The sequence below is a fragment of the Emys orbicularis genome, chromosome 16, assembly GCF_028017835.1.
Source record: "Emys orbicularis isolate rEmyOrb1 chromosome 16, rEmyOrb1.hap1, whole genome shotgun sequence".
Classification (NCBI taxonomy): Eukaryota; Metazoa; Chordata; order Testudines; family Emydidae; genus Emys; species Emys orbicularis.
Genome location: NC_088698.1, coordinates 16,588,437 through 16,608,019, shown reverse-complemented (window position 1 = coordinate 16,608,019; position 19,583 = coordinate 16,588,437).

The following is a 19,583-nucleotide window of genomic DNA, read 5'->3' as shown; positions in this document are numbered from 1 at the left end:
TTTGTACAATGACCAGCATCCCAGCACCAGGAGGCCCTGATTCTTACTGGGGACTTTGGCCACTACCACAATAGAGATGTTTATTAGTAGTGATTCAGGGTGGAAATTTGGCGAGTTACAAACATTTGGTTGAGAACTACTTGGGAAATGATTTTTTTCCCCATGAAAAATGTGTTTATCAAAATTTTCTTTGGTCAATTTTACAGGCTTTTCAGCTGTGTTTTTTTTTGGGGGGGGGGGTTGACAACTCCCCCCAAATGTCATTTAAAATGGACATTTCTGGTGGAAATTTCCACTCAGAGGGAAAAAGCCATTTTCCATCAAAATAAAAAAACCAAACACCCCCCCCACACACACACACACACCCCTACCCACTCTACTTTTCAGTACAAAATCTGAGCCCTGCTCTAGTTTGGAGTCGCTCTGTCTCCTCCCCGTACACCTTTGCGATTCGTGAGGCTCAAGGAGCCCACAAACTCCCTACACTGGCCTGGCCTGTGCCACCCAGCTAACGCATCGGAGTGAGTGCCTGGCATGGCGGTGGGGACTGTCTCCATTGCGTTAGGCACGCTGATAACACTGGCTGCGCTCAGACTGTCCACATGCTGTTTCTAATAAAACCTGATCTCGCTCCTTTTGACGTAGACGACAGGAACCATTCCTGTTTTAAGTCACCCCGCTGGGGAGCACACTGTAAAACTGGCTCCAGATAACTCTGAGGAGCTGGAGAAAGGGAATCAGGAAGCAATAAATCAACTCTGCTGAGTTATGACACTGGTGACAAAGGAGTGGGTTCCCCGACAAATCCTGCTGAAGGGACTCACTGAGGTAGCTAGCGCATGACCGGGGTTGGCCTGGCAGCAGCACAGCTGGGAGTATTTACTTATTCTGAACACATTGTAGAAGTGGCCAACTCTGCCCTGGTTGTTTTATGTAACAGACAATAAATAACAATCAAAATGTATGATGATGATGATGATGATGGTAACCCCTAGAGGCCCCAGCCAAGTTCAGGGTCCTGTTGTGCTAGGTACCATGCAGACACATAGTAAGAGACAGTCTCTGCCCCCACACAACCTAAACAGGCAAAGACAGACTGTCCCCAAATCACACAGCGGAGCTAGGACAAGAACCCACGTTGCCTGAGCAGTATTCCAGTTCCTGGCCCATGCTGTCCTCGCCTCAAGCATGCTAATGATTTTCCCCTATAAAAGCACCAGGTTTCAAAGGCTCTTCCAGGACTTTACAGCCATTAATGGGTTGTACCCTACGGCCCCCCACAGATGGCGGGAAGATTATTGTCCCCATTGTAAAGATAGGGGAGGTCACGACCAATCTCCTTCTCAGGGCAGGTGGGAATAGCCACTCAGGTGCCCACCTTGGAGCTTATATGGGAGCAGTGTGCCCAAGGGGTTTGCAAAGCTGATCTTTGGCCCGGGCCAAATTATCTGAGTGCCCAGTGACTGAAGTGCTCCAACGGGAAGTGGGGGTGGGGGCTGCTCAGTGAGATCCGCGTCAAACCACAGTTTCAGACGTGCTCAGCAGCTGCTCCAGAGGTTTCATTGCCTCTTCTAGCTCTTGCTACATGGTGATGTGAAGCAGGCCCTTTGGCTTGCTACAGTTCCTCCAAGGCACACTCATCTTCAGAGTAACATTAGCCTTGAAAGTGTCCCCTTCTGCAAGCAATATTCACAGCTTTCGGATCGCAGCATGGCGGGAGTTTTGAATGACTCATGATAGACCGCTTTCGTGCTGACCTTGTGCCAGGGTTTCTATCTCAGTTAGTCAATAGTATATTCTGCTATTTGCAAACATGAGATGATTTGGAAACTGTAAGATCAAAGACTGGGGATAAAATGCTTTCATTTTACTTAATGCTACTCTGTGTTTAAATATAGCCGCGTGTCCAAAGATATCAAAGTGCTTTACGATCACTCATTACAAGTGTAATTATGAACCCTTCCCAGGGAAGTATTGCTCATTTCATAATGGCTAAACTAAAGGAAAGAGAAGTCAAGTGACTTGTCCAAAAGCCACTACAAGTCTGTGATAGGACAGGGAATGGCTGCCAGTCGCATTTTCTCATTGCTACATTGCTTCCCTCCCCAACCAGTTTAAACAGGTGCCCATTTAGTGCTGCATGGTGTCATCGATCCAGCTCCACAATTTGACTTTCAACCAGAGCTCAGGAGTAAGGAATTTGTCTGGACAGAAAAATGTCGAGGTGAGTGAAAGGTGGGTGTGCTGATTAGTTTGTCTGCATTTGACAAATGACATGGCCATGGAGACTTCCCAGAACAAAACCTGATGTGCTCACAGAGTGATTTACTCCATCCTTTGCCTACTGGAAAGCAGAAGGGTCTGCGCCAGCGTCACATCTCCACTGACCCTACATCTTCCCAAGCAACAGGCTCCAGGATGGAAGGAACTTGGCCCCCAGTAGAGGAAAGGTTCCTGAAATAAGTGTTTGTCTAGCATTGTATGGCCTCCAAAGCAAACAGCTAAACATGTATTCTGAAACCTCAGCTTGTAAAAACATCAGGTCGCCCTGTTTGCAAGAGACTCCTCTCTGCTATTTGTTCAGACAGAAGGTAAAGGCACGCCAGGGAAGCAAACAAGCGAGGAGGAGGAAGTCATACAAAGCATTGAAGATTAAGGTCCCACGCAGCAGTGCAGGAGGATGGAGTCTGCCGGCTGTCATCATGTCACCCCACCGAATTAGCTGTTCTTAAGCAATGCTGCTGTTTTCATCACAAGACTTAAAACAAAACCCTCCCTCACCAAAGAAGCCTTGGATCAAATGGGCCAGCAAGCTGACCCATCCCCATCATCCTGGAGGGGCCCCCTCCTAGGCATGACTGAGGTACCCTGGCAGAGTGTTGTGCTGCGGAGTGTGACGGCTGATGGCTCTGCTCTTTGGAGTCTGTGGATAAATAAAGGATTCCGGCCTCCAGGGTGCCTTCACCAGCACTGAATTCATATAGATCTGGTTGTGGGGCCTCACCTTGGGGCGTGAAAAGGAGCGTGAAACGCTGCTGCTCTGATCTGCTGACAGCTCACACTTGCCTTGCACAGGTAGAAGTGGCAACGCAAGAAGGGAAGGGTCCAGTAAGTGAGTGCGTTAGGTGGTTTATAACATGGCCACTATCCCTGCTGAAAATGTGTTTCCTGGCTGATGGCCACTTAAACATTTGTCCTTCTTTTGACATGGGTTCAATCTGCTGCTCTCTTCTCTGCCAGACTCAGTCCTCGACCCAGAAGAATAAAGGTTACACACTGAGGGCCCTGACTTGCAGATGACTCTGTGTGGACAGTACCCTGCACCTACAAAAGAACCCCAGGGACAGCAAGAGAAGGCTGCATGGTCACAAGGGGCTGCCCAGCGAGGAGCTGCAGCCCCTTCTTTGACGAGTGATTTGTTTGCAAACTGAGCCTGATTTGCTGCAGGGTCTTCATTATTCCTAAATCTTCACCCAACATCAGACCCTAACATCCTGATTCATAGTAAATAGCACCCGGCTTGGCCACTGACGCCAATGGGAGTAGCCCACCAGGACTCGCCTGGATAAGGATACCAGCATCTGGCTCCAAGTGACCTGGATGGAGAATTTTCAGACCGTGGCGGTTTTGTAAGCTGTTCACGTCAACAGTTTGCTATTGCAATTCTTGTGGGGTTGGTCAGCTCTGTCACATGGTAATATTTGTGCCCCCTGACCAGACAACTGACATATTTTAAACATGGGGAAACTGACGAATGGCAAATAACGAATCACGTACTTTCTGGGATAAATTGGGTTGACTATCCCAAAGAATTAATAATGCAACCCCATGGATCATTTCAAGGCAAAGTCAGCACTTCTGTTCCCCAAAATACCATTCCGCCCCACCCCCCGCTCTCCCCAGTTTGCTCCTACCTGACATGGTCACTTTGTCAGACGTTAACTGGCCAATTCTGTGGCAGCATTCGTAGATGGGATGTAATACAGATGGGATCGTGATGTATAAAGAAGGAGGCTGTCACTAAATCAGACATTTTTGCTATGCCAGCTGGCAGCCCAGTTCCACGTATGCTCAAGGAAGCCATAATCCAGTTTCAGCAGCTAGCCCAAGAGGTGAAATCTCATCCCCACACACTCTGGCAGGGGAATGGAGATGCGGGTTGCCCACTGCTGGTGGGAGGGGCTGCGTTTCCATGTGCATGCTGGAGAATTTTGAACCCACTCATATCATGACTCAGTATTTTCTAAGGGAAATGGATTTTTCAGGGCTCATTCAAAACCCAGGGGCAATCTGTGCAAACCCAGCCCTCACTTCCTTTGCCTGACTGAGCTCTGAGGCGCCGCTCACTTATACCAGTGTAACTCCATTGACTCCAGTGGAGTATGGAGGAGGAGAAGCAGGCCCATATGTCTCGCCCTTCTAGCTTCTCGGTGACAGATTCCTCAGTCACTGGCAGGCCCCTTTCCTGTCTGGCCTGCAGGTTGTGGATTTCCCTCCCCCCACCCCACTTCTATGAGACAGAGTGTGATAAATTGAAAGCTACGAGGGTCTGCACATTTGACACCATAGGCCAAATTCAGAGGTGACGTAAATCACGGTGTGAATTACACACTGGGTGTAAGCTGGTCAGAAACAGGTGTAAGTGGCCAAGCAGGGCAACATGCTTGGATCTGGCATTCAGTGGATGTGCAAAACACGTGTCACTTACCCTGCTTTGGTATTCTGTGGGAGCATTGCGGATGGTGCAATTAAAGGTGGCTGTGGGGACAGAAGGGTGCTGCCGTGTATTACACCTCTTATTTATTGCTCTCCCTGAAACACGCTGCTTCTGCTCCTGGGGCACATGTGTCAGCCTGGCTTTGCACACCCACTGAACGCCGAGTTATTCCACTTTCCTTCTCGGCACCTGTTTCCTGACTAACTTACACCATGGCCATGGCTAAAGTTGCTCCAGTGCCTCCCAAGCAGAGAGACCGGGGTGGAGGGGTGTCAGATTTTCCCTGCAACTTGAAATGCCACCAAACTTCATGAACATTTCAGCCCCGAGAGCCAGACCCAAAAAGTCAGCTCCTCCTCTGCCGGCGCAAGCCCCATTGACTCCAATTGACACGAAGCTGAAGGCTGGCCCCAAAGAGTCTCCTCTCCTTCTTATGGGAGGTAAATGCAGAGCAGCTCCCCTGAACTCAGCACAGTGACACGGGAACGTATGAGGTCCCAATCCAGCTCAGCAGGCCCGAACCTCCTCTCCCTTCAACTGTATTTACACAGGTGGAGCTCCATTAACTTCAGTGAGTTTACACCCCGTGTACAGAAAGGCGGTGCCATTCCAGGACGTGCCATTTGTCTTCTGAGCACAGCTCCGGGTGACCCTTTTGGGGCTGGTGCCCGGAATGTAGAGAGGCTGCTGTGATCATTAAACATCCTCCCATGCCCGTACTATCAGAGGTTTCCCCAAACCTGTTCGGCCTGTCTCTGTTTACATTCATTTTGAACTGTGTAAGGCTGGAGCTATGCAAATACCTCCCTTTGGAACGGGCCCATTCCTCTTCCCCTACCCAGGCAGCAGATTAATCTTGTTAAGGTCTCAGTTATAATCCACAATGTAATGCTTTGCACATGAAAGCTGATTCAGTCGATTCTGGAGCTTGTTGAGAACAAATTTTAAAGGCAAGCCCATGGACGAGCAGAGAAATAGAGGAGGCATCTCGATCCCTCAGGAGCTGCTGGCCCCCGTCCATGGGACTTTCATAGAGCTTAGGCAGAAAAAAAAAATCATGTAACACTTTTCTCTCATTAAAATTCTGCTTTTTCATGAGCCATGAAAGGATTTTCTCTGCCCGGGAAGGGCTCACACTCCTCTCGGCTCCGCGCAAAGGGGAGAGCATGCGTGCCAAGGAATCCAGCAAGGACGGAGGGTGGGGAAGTGGGACAATAAAATACTCCACCTGGCCCTGGATTTAAAAAGAAACAAGCCACCCAGCCCTCCGGTCTGTTAACGTGATCCCGGAGGTCTGAGCGTGCGATTGGAGTCACAGGGCAGGGAGCGATTTACGACCTGCAGGCACTGATTGACAGCAAACTTAGAGGAGTGTTTGCAAAGGGGGGGGGGGCAGTTCCCTGCCAAGGTTGGGCCCAAGTGAGCCATGCAGCTTGTCCTCTCCTTCAGAACACGTGTGGGGTGGGACCTGCGGGGAGAGCACACAGAGGCAGCCCCCCAGCCCAAGAAAAGCAATGACCCCAAGCTGCTTTGCACACTACTGCTTAGAGTTACATTGTCATTCAAGGGGGAAGGGCAGCAGAGTTGGGGGTGTCACCTCCAGGAGGCAAACGCTAAGACGTGGGACGCCTCTGGAATGCAAGCAGTCAGGATGAGGAGGAGGGTCACCTCTAGATTTCAGCTCTAAGCCCCTTTAAGCCTCCCTGGATCCTGGGAGAGGCAGACAGGGGCTGAATTGGCCCCTGGTGCAAGTCAGGGGCTTCCTAGGGACTGCTCCACCACCTGAGGGTTGATACAGTGCAATGGACTCCAGCCCTACCCCCATCATGCCCTGTCCGCACCCCAGAATGGCCTGCCCTGGGGAATCCTCGGCTGCCTCTTTCAAACAGCTTGGAGGTCACTTTGCACCGCTCCAGTGACACGAAGTGACCTTAGCAGGCCTCGGGATCCAGCCCTCAATCATTAAGCCATGTGGGAGGGAGGCGTCTCCTAAAGTTGTACTGGACGATTCTGCCAACAAAGGGCTAAATTCTGCCCTTGGTTGCAGCCCATGCAATGCTGTGGGGCTACCCAAGGGAATGAAAGGGCACACCTGGAGCAAGCAGAAAGGGCAGATCAGCATTTAGGATCAGTCTCTCTCTCGCTAATAAAAGACAGGCCCTGTCGCACGAGGTGGGGCCTGCTGCGGCGCTAGGAGTGCCTCTCACCTAAACCCTGTTAGAGCGAGAACTTGCAAGACTTCCCTCTCCTCCTCCGCCTGCCAGTTCCCAGCAGGCTGCTGTCCGCAGGCCCCATCAGTCTCCTCAAAGCCTCTGTCAACAGGTCGGTCAGTCGCTCCCAGCCTTCAGCACCCTGACACCTTCGCTTGTGCTGCACATTCTCACACCCGCTCCGCTGCAAAACTGCTCCCGGCAAAATACTTATCCGGCTCCTTCTCTACACAGGAGAGTAACACTAGGCACATGCGCCGCAGTGACGCCGGCTCTGCTGGGACTGGGAGCTGGGGAAAGCACGTGCAGGGGCCCACCCTGCTAATAGCTGGGCTTTGTATGTTTTCTGGCTGCTGTGCCCATCATATGCCCAGGCATGCCAAGCCATTCGGGACGTGCCAGCGTCAGCCTGTCAGCACTGCTGAGTGGCACTGCTGTCCCATCGTTGGCAGAAGCACCACAGTCAGGCAGAGGTGCTGTAATGACTATCGTGTACATTATGCTGGAGCCTAGAGACCCTCAGCCCCATGGCGCTCAGCGCTGTACAAACGGAGAGTGAGACGGACCCTGCCTTGAAGAGCTCACAGTCTGAGAATAAGCTGAGTGCTAGCAGGTGCATACAGCAAAGAGACACGGGGAACACCAGGAAAGGATGGGAGTTACTGATGCTAGGGTGGAAGCCTTGGCAACCCTCATCATCAGTAGGTAGCAGTGAATCCGCTATCTCCCCGTACGCCCCAGGCCTGCCTGCCCTTCGCACGCGCGCTCTCTCGCTCTCTCTCTTTCTTGATCTCCTTGAGTGCAACTACATTTGAAGAAATGGTTATTTTCCTGCAATCAGAGATAAACATGGTTCCTGACAGGCCTCTCCCAGGTCTGCCTGGGGCAGGGTGGTGGAGAGGGTCAGATTCTGTATTTGCTTACGGCTCATGCAGCCCACGGTGGAGCCACCACTGGCATCGGTCGGAGATTTGCAGAGGGCAAGGGGGAAATACAGCCTTTCGGGAGTAATGAAGTTTTAATTGTCACAGTCAGCCCCACTGTGAGGAAATCTGCTCCCCTTTAGGCCACTGCTACTTCTGCCCTCTCTCCCCCGTCCCCATTCTCCTGTCTCTGAGGCTCTCATCCCTGTTCCCCTAACTTTGAGTCTATTCTGTTCTTCCCTTGGAATTGCCATCCCTGCAGCAACTGCCACTTCCCCGAGGGCTTCCCTCCCACCTGTTCTCATTCCATATACTAGGAAGACCAGCTGTGGAATGCTGGCATAGAAATGTCATCGCTGGAATTTAGAGTAGATGTTCTACAGCGATAAATGGGGAGCCGGGCAGTTCACACCTCTCAGAGCTACTGTACCAGGCTCTATGCAGACTCAGGCAGTCCCCTTGATTTACACTTGGCTCATAGTGGGAAACTTTTCTTTGCAACCACAATGGCTAGAAACCTACTTTTTAAAATGAAAGCTGAGATTCTGGAGAATTTGAATATGTCACATGGGAAAGGCTCTGATTGGGTCACGAGGTCACAGAAATTGTGAATTTGAATGAAGTCTGTGGAATCTTGGAAGTGGCTAAAAACACATTGGATTAGGTCACCAAACTAAGTAGTGTTGCGACGTCGCACACAGGGTCACAGAGCCAGTCAGGTTTAGCCATCCATGGAGGACTGAACGGACCAAACCTGAGTGGCGCTGTGACCCTGTGTGCCAGGTTGCAGTGCCCAGAGCAGGAAGCCAGGCCCAGCCCCGTGGGCCAGGAGCTGCCACTGAGGGCTGAGTGCAGGGTGGACTCACTCTCCAACCTCCCCCCTCCTTATTGTTTTCTTCCTACCCTCTGCCATGAAATTGACTACACATTTACATACCAGACTCATAGCCTACCACATGGGCCACTGAAATACGCCACATGGGATGGATCTGGCCTGCAGGCGTATGGCTGACACCCCTGGCCTAGAGCTTCCAGCATCTCAAAGCAGCTTAGATTACAATAAGAGATGGAAGGATGAGTATTGGCACCTCTGAAAGGCCCTTTCTGCCTTGCAGCTCCATGCAGTCCCTTCTGAGTGGGCCTCGGGCCAGCTCTGCCTGTCTTTGTGCTGTACACACCAAGTTTTATCTACTCCGGTCTGCCAGCCTCTTTCATTTCTTCTCCCAGATTCCCTCCCTCTCTCTCAGGATGTAGCTGTTGGACCAAAGAGCGCAACTGTTCAACTCAGAATATATGATACACAATATTTTAGCTTGATGAAACTTCGGAGATATTCATGTGACCATTTCCCAGCTAGAATTTGACCTTCAATCTGAAACTCATTTGAGTTCATTTTATTTTATTGTTACCTGGTTTGGTTTTTAACTTTGGCATCAGGCTACAGCTCCAAAAGGTGTCAATTTACTCTAGCTATTGAGCTCGTCTCATCCCTGCTGCAGATCTATTGATGTTAATAGGGCCAGGCCCTTAGTTTCTGCTGCATGTTGCTGCAGAATTTTGGCTTAGCACTGAGAAGTAGGAATCAGTTTCCTCTGTACAGGTAGAGGCAGGTCTCGCTTTGGCTGAGTCTCCCAGAGAGACCCAGAGAAGCATTATGGGGCTCCCATAAAGGGAATCGTAAAGCACCTGCATGCGTTGAAAGCCAGAAGCAGAGCTGCTGCTGTTTCACACATGTTGGTTAGTTTTTTTTTTTTTTAATTGCTTCGCTACTAGTCTGAGCGCTACTGTGGGATCGGTCTGTTCTCATTCCTCGGGAGAGTTAGACAATGGAATGGGGCCTTAGTTCTGCTATAATTAAGACAGTGCTCTGTTCCAGTTAGAGTCACTAACAGCTGAAGCGGGGACTAAGGTTTCATATTGGATTTTATGACTTTTGCCATTTGTAAAGGAATCTGGTTTAAATGTTCTTCAGACTCAGCTGGCTAATGTGGGCGGAGTGGCTCTTTTGTGCACGGTGCTGGGGCACATTCGCTGCTGTGAAAGCTGATGATGACAACCAGGGCTCTCCAGTCAGGAACATATCCAGCAGCTTTGTTACTTAATTAAGCATGCACGCCATGAGAGAGGTGCTTGCTAATGCTAGCATCTGGAGAGAATTAAGGTTCCCCGTATTCTGACGAGCTGAGTTTCTGTAGCACAATAGGCGCTATGCTATAGAAACAACACAACGTCCACTCCCGACACTATGAATATCATCCCCTGCTCCCCAACTAGTGAGACTTAATGCTCATGAAAGCAAGAATGAGGATGCCACCGGCAGGGGCCAAACAAACTCCACGTACTGTCCCTCGGTTCCAGCCTGCCGTGTCCTTGCTGTTCTAGTTCTTGAGACGTGGAGAGTCATCTGCACCTAGAATAAGTTTCCACCACTGACTGCGGGAGCAGCAACCTAGATCTCAAGTTTACACAAGAGACCTCCAAACCCCCCCCCCGCAGAGTGCTGTGGGAGGGGGTGTTGACAGCAGGTGCCACTCTCTATCCAGAGACAATACTAAACCAATGCCTGGCATGAAGCATGTGCTGCTGGAGGTGCCGGTGTTTGGAGGAGTTGTAAAACTGAAGTCAATGCCTCTTCTGGCTATTTGAGATCCCATGGCATTTTCCCCAAGAGTAGAGGGGCTCTATCCAGGGTCTCAGCAAAACTTCACTTTGGGGGAATTCCCTCTGCGAGTTTGATTGGATACAATATTCTACTTCACTTCCTGTCCCAAAACATGTGTGTCGTGCTTGTAAGAGCTTATACGCCACTCTCTGATACAGAGGTGATTGGGTGACATGGTGCCTATTTATATAGGCGATGAACTTGGCACAGGGAGACTGTAGATTACAGGTTCCTGGAGCAGTTTACCTCCTGCGTCCCAGGGGGATTCTGCCTAGGGGCGGGCTGAGGAGGTTCCCGCCATTGCCCTCCCTCAGGCTGTGCTGTGGGAAAAGGACTCTACGTTGCAATTGTCAGAGGCTGCTGAAGAGATGCACGTTCCTTGGCCTCTTTGGCCTCAGTCTCTCCCCAGAGAGAACCACCCACTTTGTGGGCAGTGTTGGACTCCTATGAAACTCCTAACAGAGGTGAAGGTTTCAGTAGCTTTGTGCTGCCTTGGTGGACTTCCTGCACCTGGGTGCAGAGAGGCAGAAGCCATCCCATACACCCTGAATTTGGCCCATAGTTTGTAAAGAACAGTAGGTTCCCTCTCAGGTCATTCCCAATGGTGCCAGTTACTGCACCCGTTCTTGCGCATATCAATGCACCATCTCCTCTAATCACCGTCAATAGAACCAGGTGAAGGTGGGGGCTTCGTTCCAGGGCTTTCCCCCTTCACTCTCCACTGAAACACCAACAGGAGCTGCAGATAATTCACTCTGTTTCACAGATTTTCAGGGGACAACAAACTGCCTGTATCATTAACAACACAGCTATGGATTTCCGCTAGCAGCTGCTACCCATGATAGGCTCAAAAGAACAAAACACTCAAGAGAACTGGAGGAGCTAGGATGGGTTGGGGTAGAGACACACGGGGGAAAGGGAAGGGGTGATGCCTCAGAATTATGCCCTTACTTCTCTACCAGGAAATTACTTTGGACTCATCCATTTATACACTGTGGGAGATTGGGCTAAAACAAGAGTCCAAGCACTTGGGATACTGAATGGTGATTCTGTATTGTTCCATCCAACAATTGCAAAAGCGACAGCTCCCTATAACGTGCAAGTTTATGAGATTTGTACCTCTCTGCCTCTGAAAAGCCATTTCTGCCTTTGGTGAGTCTAGTGAAGGTATGCGTGTGTCTATGAGCTCTCTGTGGATATATGTGTCTGTATGGAGAAGCTCAGCAAACCAGTTGCCTAAGTCCTTCATTTCATGCATACAATGTGAAATGAGTCTCCTGGTAGTTGGGGGCTGTAGAGGTTAAACACTTAGTTACAGAACATAAAGTTTAAATTCAACCCCCCACACACCAAAAAACGACCTACACATTCTGGTAAGTTCAGGGCAGGGGCCTCGCTGCACCAAAGCAAGGAGATTTCATGTTAAAAAGGAAACTTTGTCCTTTACCCAGTTCTTTCCAACAGAATACGCACTCACATAACTAGCTGCGTAAGATCTAGTCACAAGAGTTGCAGCTCTGAATGCCCTGTGACTGTTCTTTTCTGCCATTTAATTTCTGTGATGCTTAAAAATATATTCTTGTCAATAAATTAAAAAAAATTAGCCACTAGTAGAGCTGTGGGAATAATTGCTGCCAAATTATTTGTCTGGCAAATTTTGTTTCCAATTTTTTGCTCCTGGAATATGCATGAGCAGATCCACAATTTTCTTGAATTAATTCACTGTTTGAAAATCATTCCATGAATATTTCTGCACATTTTATTTTTAACAGGGTGAGCCTGCTGTTCCAGACAGCCTGAAACCAGCCCTTGGAAAGGTGTGAACTGCCCTTTTTTAAGGGGAGTCAGCTCTGGAATCTAACAACTGAAGCACTGTTTGATCCTTTTAGCAGAGAGAGACAGCTAATATTCTTATCTCAACCTGCCTCTTGTATGTTCCCCGGGTGTCAAAAGGCCCCACTGCCCCTCCCAACCTCTCCTCTCATTATGTAATTATTCATCATTAACATAAAAAACTGCAAGACATTGGAAAGTGAAAATGTGAACACTAAGATAATTGAATTTCCAAGGTGATAACATAAGAGGTTACTCTTCTGATTATGTTATTCATTTTCATATTTATGACCTTCAAAACCTTCATCTTTTAATGTTCAAATTAAGATGCCACAATTTACAGCTGGCAGCACCAGTGCTGTAGACAGCACTGAAATTCAGGTGCAGCTTGCTTTGGAATACATGAGACCTGGATATACTATGACAACGTATTTTGAACAGAAGCAACGCTGACAAACAATCAGGGCCGGTGCAAGGAAGTTTCGCGCCCTAGGCGAAACTTCCACCTTGTGCCCCCCCCTCCAGCCCTGTGGCAGCTCCCCGCCCCCCCTCGCCCTGAGGCCCCCCCCCCCGCGGCAGCTCCCCCCCTCCGCCCTGAGGTGCCCCCTCCGGGGAGCCATGCGGCAGCTCCCCACCCCAGCTCACCTCTGCTCCACCTCCTCCCTGAGCACGCCGCCCCTGCTCTAATTCTCCTCCCCTCCCAGGCTTGCAGCGCTAAACAGCTGATTGGCGCTGCAAGCCTGGGAGGCGGGAGAAGTGGAGCGGCGACCATGTGCTCGGGGAAGGGGCATAGGAATGCTGTTAAAAAAAATTGGGGGCACTGCTTTTTGGCACCCCCAAATCTTGGCGCCCTAGGCAACCACCTAGTTTGCCTAAATGGTAGCACCAGCCCTGCAAACAATACTCTGGTCTGAGCTTTGCCTTCTGGCTTGGAATCACCCATTGTGTCCTCCACTAACTCAGGAAGTTCTTCCAACTTTTCAGAATCCTCCAGCATATCAAGCTCGCTCTAATTCTTCCTCCATACTTTGTTTATCAAGAGTTCAGCATGACCCGTTGCTGAAACAGCAGTAAGCAATGTGATGCTTATCTACAGCCCCGTAGACTATTGAGGAAGAATGGATGGGCACAGGTGGTGATAAACCTGGTACAGCTGAACTGGGTGAACCCGCTACCTGATAGGAAAAGCTTATACTTTCCAGTTTGTGGAGGTGTCTATGCTAGAGCTGGCCGAACTTGCTTTATAAAGTCAAAACCTACCCAGACCTTTCCCTCACACTCCAATCAACTTGAACCAAACCCCTTCAGAGATTCAAATAAGTTTACCTAAATTTCCTTCTATTTTTTTAATTTCCAGGCCTGTTTCTAGCTTCTGGCTGACACTAGAAGCACAAGTGTTGAACAAAGCAAGAAGGTTTTCTGGTATTTATGGTCCAACCAGAAGCAAGAGGTAACAGAAATCTTACAGGAAAACACTGTACTTGTGAGATTCACTGCCCAGTTTTGAAGACCCAAGAGGTATAGCACATAAGAACATAGTAGAATAGGATGGTGCTTATCCAAGAACTTCAAGCCTTTTGCTGCTCACCCATCTATGACAGACAGTTAAGATAAAGAGGAGTAACAACTTATTATTGTCACATAACTAAATGTGTCACTTGGTTGAAGAAGTGTATCTGAACTTCGATGTAGAAGTTACAGGATGATTAGACAAGGTTCTAAACCCAAACTTAGAAAATAATAGATGAAAAAAGGTGCGAAATGCAGCACGTTTTAAAACTTGTGGTGACTGGGGGTTGCCATGGATACACACGCTCAGAAGACAGAGTAGCTTAAAGTTTGGCAGTTCAAGGAAACCGAATAATTAATTGTTTTGGTCTGAAGTGTGCGTGTGTGTGTCCTTTTCTGTTGGAACTGGATGAACTGCTCCAAGATGTGCCCTTCACTTTGACCTGAGACTAGATTTTTCATTGTTTTCAAAGGGAAAAAGAAACAATTTTTCTTGAAAATGGACAACAGAACCTGTAATGATGTCAACATGCCCAGACCACCTAGCCGGTTCAGCTGACTAAGGAAAGCCGGGCCTTTGAATTATTCCCCCATAACTAACTAGCAATGAGGCAAGCCTCCAGAGCTTTAGCTGTTTGCTTACTTACAACTTTAGATGCTTTGTGACAAACCGCTTTGTGTCTGCAAATCTGGGCTGGAAATTCCTTTGGGAACAGAGTCTATCCCGAGATCCCCAATACTTTTGAACTCCTCCCTGCTCAGGACAGAATGACCATGGGAACAGCCCCTTGGGACTCCTGTTTCCAGTTCCACCGAAATGAAAAATAACTAGAGGAAGAAGGGAAGCGAACTGAATTTTTTCAGACTCCAAAATAGATTTGATTCTGGTGCCATTCCGGTCCAGGGCAAGGGAGCAAGGCTTATACAAACTGGCTCAGCCATTGTTATTGGGCTGATCCAGTTCAGTATCGCTAAAGCAAAGTTCTGGAAGAAGTGCTATTGCTGGGAGGAGACTACAAAGCAGTGTAAACCATAGTAACTGGTTCCTGTTTGCGGATACAGTCGATCAAGTGATAGGAAAATATTCTGGTTTTACTGGAAGACAATAATGATTGTTTTAAACAGTGTCCTAGGTGTGCATAGTGCTTTGCTAAGACCTAAGATGACAGCTTCTTGCCCCAAACTGACAGACACAGCACGGTGAGGGAAGACAATACACAATGAAGTGGGTGTGGAGGAAGGCACAGGTGAGGGTTACAATAAATAAGGAGCCTGTCATTTGTTTGTTAAGTTGTACGACATCATGGGATGTTGTTTTCTCCCCACTGGGGGAGAAGAGTTGGAGCTGGCCCCGCACAGAGGAGCTGCGGATGGCGGCTGATGGAGAGTGGTAAGTTCTGTTCAGAGGAGGAATCTGAAGATGGAGTGTGAGGCTTCACGTGGGCACGGTCAGGAAGGCTGCTATAGACATACGGGGAGAGAGTGGTATGAAGAGACAAATGGGGCCAGCCCTATATTAGTCCTTGTTTCCATTGTCAGCAGCTTTAAAAATGACCCTGGGGTAACCGTGTGACCAATCCTGGCACTAGTGTTGTGTGAGGTGTGACTGATGCTTATAAAGGGAGTTGAACTTCTGAGGAGAGCTGCTGTAAGTGTTGCATGTTACAATTGTTTTTATTGCTGGGAGAGCTGCAAAGGTTCCGAATTAAGTCTGGGACAGCCCCCACGAGCTGTTTCTCCAGAGAGCAGCTGAACGACATGGGCCTAGAAATTTGGGCTAGGAATCCCATGAGAAAATCGTCCCATGTGTGGGAGTTCACAGGCTCAGTGCTGGTTAGAGCTTCTGGGGTGGAGCCAGGAAGGGCAAAGGAATGTGAAAACAAAGGGGGGTGGGGAGGAGGTCTCACACTCTCAGAGGTCCCCACAATTTCAGTTCTGGGTGAAGACTCGGCTGTTCTCATTGTATCTGGATTAGTTCCTCTCCTGCTAGGAGTCTGAAAAGGGTGGGGGAAATATTCCTCTCCTAGCATCTGAAAGGGAGGTAAAAGAGACTTTCCTCCTGTGAACTTGGGGTCACTGACTATAAGGTCTTGTTTTCTATCACTTTCCGAGGCCAACCTGAAGGGGAAAACTAATGGAATCTCAGCCATCAACCTCGGCAAAAGTGACTTCATTATTCAGGCCCTTCTCCTGCAGGCCATACAGTGGTGCTATGATTGGCTTACAGCAATCCTGTACTGTGTATTTCATGCTGGCCCTGCAGACGGCGTCTAATTACATCAGAACTTGCGTTACCCTTCCTAGCAATGCTGCATGCATAGTGTCAGCAGTGTACCATCCATAAAGAGCAGCTCTTGCTGTTATACAGTGGTGGGGTGCCTTGTTTGTGTCTGTAGCCCATGCGTCATGCCCCAGATGCCAGGGATGAGATCAGTGTGGGAGGGGAATGTTCAAACCTCACCATCATGGAAGGACACTGATCTAATTTAGAATTTCACTCCTTCATTTTCACCCACTTTGTCAGGGAGAGGTGCGGCTCTGATTATGATCCTGTGTGCTCTGCATTGGATGTCATTGATCAATTGACACACGGTGTATACACACTCAGTCCACGGCCTGGTCAATTTTGTAAATAGCTCTAAGGAAACAAGGAATTACAGAACAGGAAACAGCCACTTGGCCCAATGAGTGTAGCCCCTTAAGTTTATCTCAAACCCGACTCCTTGCTTTGTCTTTGCATCTGCAAATCAACTCTCTCCTCATAAAAATGTCCAGCTGTCTCTTAAACCCATTCAGAGTAATTGCCTAAGGTGACCTAACTTGGCAACTATTCTATAGCATGTTGTCTAGTCGGAGTGAAATAATCCTGCTAGAATCCCCTGTTTATTTTTCACATTGCCTGCAGTCATGCCACACTGGGCTGTGATCTCGTCAGATAAGCAAGTTCTGATCTGTACTCAGATAGGAAATAACAACAGAAAACCCATGGCGGTGACTCACCATCTGAAAGTCTTCCCTTTGAATCATTCCTGAGATAATGCCCCAGCATGGGCTGGGGCCACTGGGTCGCTGAAGGCACTGTTTTTCAAATGAGATGTGAACCTGAGAGTCCTGACCATTTCTGCTCGTTAAAGATACTAAAGCACCTGACTGCCTGGTGAAATGCCAACTCTGGTTGTTACAGTCAAACCTAAAGTAACTATAGTTCCCCCCCGTGGTTTACAGTGAATAATTTATTCTTCTCTTTCTAAAGCTGCTCTTTCTGCTACTTCACGAACCATTTGCCATCCTAAAGTTGGGTCCAGTTTGGTCAGAGGTGATGATGCAACATTACTAGATCTCTCATCATAGAGAGAGGCTTAAGACACTATACAGGGCCATGCTTTCCCATATAGTCCCATATTTGATTGTCATCAGGCCCTTGAGCACAATGAGACTAGCTAAAGATTTACCTTACCATCATTTAATATACCTCTTGTAGGACAGCACATGAGAATGAGCACCACCCCTTTCCATCTTTCCACATGAGATATATATTCTTAGCCTATGAAATAATACTGCTTGCCCTCACATTACAGTCTCAGCATAGGGATGGGGTTATTCAGATGAAAACATGAGCAAAACTGAAAGCCCCCCCACTATTCAAGACATTTTCAGATATCCTGATCATAAAGAGAAGACTTTGGTCTTGACTCAAATCACATTCCCACAACCATTTGAAAACGCCATTGTCCAGACCAATGGATAAGAATCTGCCGTCTCAGTGTGAAGACTGTGCCAGCTCTTCTGAGCATGGCTATTCTGCCTCTGTCCACAAACACACTTGGTAACATTTTTAAACAGAAGCATCCATGATGTGATCCATCTACAGCCTCCAACAATTGTTCGTATCTTGTAACATTTTTGTGGTATAGGTAGCTATGAAACTGTCATGTCTTTTGTGTACCACACCTTTAAATAGTTAAGAACTTTTGCATGTGCAGAGTTTATTAGCCATCTTCTTGGGTCAGGGTAGCCTGTATGAGAAGAGATACACCCACTGATCTCCCTGGGAGACTTTAGTTCTTGCTTTTAATCTACAATAAAAACCCTTTTGTACTGAAAGTGTACTTTTCATTTTCTTTTAAGTGCCTGTCAGGCTGCAGTTAGAAAAGGAGGCAAACATGTTTTGAAGAGGAATAAAAGGGCAAGAACAAAATTATTGGTTAAACATCTGGAAGTGTCACCCAAAGTAATGCTGTTTTCACTCTGGAAATTCTCATGGTGAAACCAAACCAGAGGATGCTTGTGAAAAGGCCTGCTGTATAAAGCTTCACTTAGCTCCAGGTAGTTTTGTGACTATTCACGTGTCTCACAGAAACTGCCGTTCATTTCACCAGCCTTTGAGATACTGAAAATACTTTTGCCTTTGTTTTTTTCCTACAGAAATGGCAAATGGGCAGAATTCACCAGTCAGGAGATACCAACACACACACACACACTGCACAGCTGAACTGTTTTCTAATATGGAGATATACCTATCTCATAGAACTGGAAGGGACCTTGAAAGGTCATTGAGTCCAGTCCCCCCAGCTCTATCTATCACAGCTACTTTAAAGAAAAGCTAGTCCTAATCTAAATGTAGGTATACAAATAAGGACTTTGCGGACATCCAAAGCACACTTTTAAACGTTTCCCTACTAAATACACTAACAGGAGCATACACACTCATTACACCACAGCCTCTCTGCTCTAGCTCCTACTAATTTACAGAGCTGCTGCTGCTGTGACCTTTTATAGCTGACCCAGCTATCCCAGAATGCTCTGCTGTCCCTCCCCCCCCCATTGCTTACTCATGCTTAGCCACACCCATTCTGCAGATAAGTCAGCTAGCACCAAGGTGAAGCTCTCCTACACATTCATTCATCCAGGGAGGAAAAGTCAGAGAGAGAAAATGCTAAAGAAAAGTTTCTCTAGGCCTCTGTGGGAGGCTGAATTGTAGTATGTTTGTTTCCAGCTCCTCACAACCAGTGTTTTGGTGAGTTACCTTGGATCTGGGTAGCCCTAACTATGTGAGTGTTTGAACTCCAGACCCAAATCTGAATTTCACAAATGACCCCAATGTTTATGAGTGAGACAAGGTGGGGGAGGTACTATCTTGTATTGGACCAAATGCTATTGATGAAAGAGACAAGCTTTCAAACCAATATTTATAAAAGGTTAAACCAAAATCTCAGCTGCAAATATAGGGGTGTTGGGAATCTGGATCTGAGTTTTAGAGAGACAGGTGTAGCTGTAGTGTCAGTGTCTTGAGAAAACTGACCTTCCCCCTTCATTTTTTTTTCTTTAAAGTCACACAAGTACAAATTGGTTTGCTCCCTTTTTAAATCCCTTTCACCCTGAACTTGCCTGCAATCCATTGGCCTGGAAGCTCAGCACAGCAGTGGTTCAGCAGCTGTTCTCCTTTGTAACACCGCTTAAGTGTGTGACTCAGACAAAAGAAAAAGCACAGCAGGATTCAGTCCTGCAAAGTAGTGAGTAATACTGAGCATCCTCCTTTCTCATTACAGCCCTCTGGGTGCTGAGGGAGCACTGCTCCCCTTGAAGCTACTCCCAATACCTTGCAGAACCAGGCTGTGCAGAGAGTAACCCACAGAGGGTCCTGTGGCACCTTTAAGACTAACAGTTAGTCTTAAAGGTGCCACAGGACCCTCTGTTGCTTTTTACAGATTCAGACTAACACGGCTACC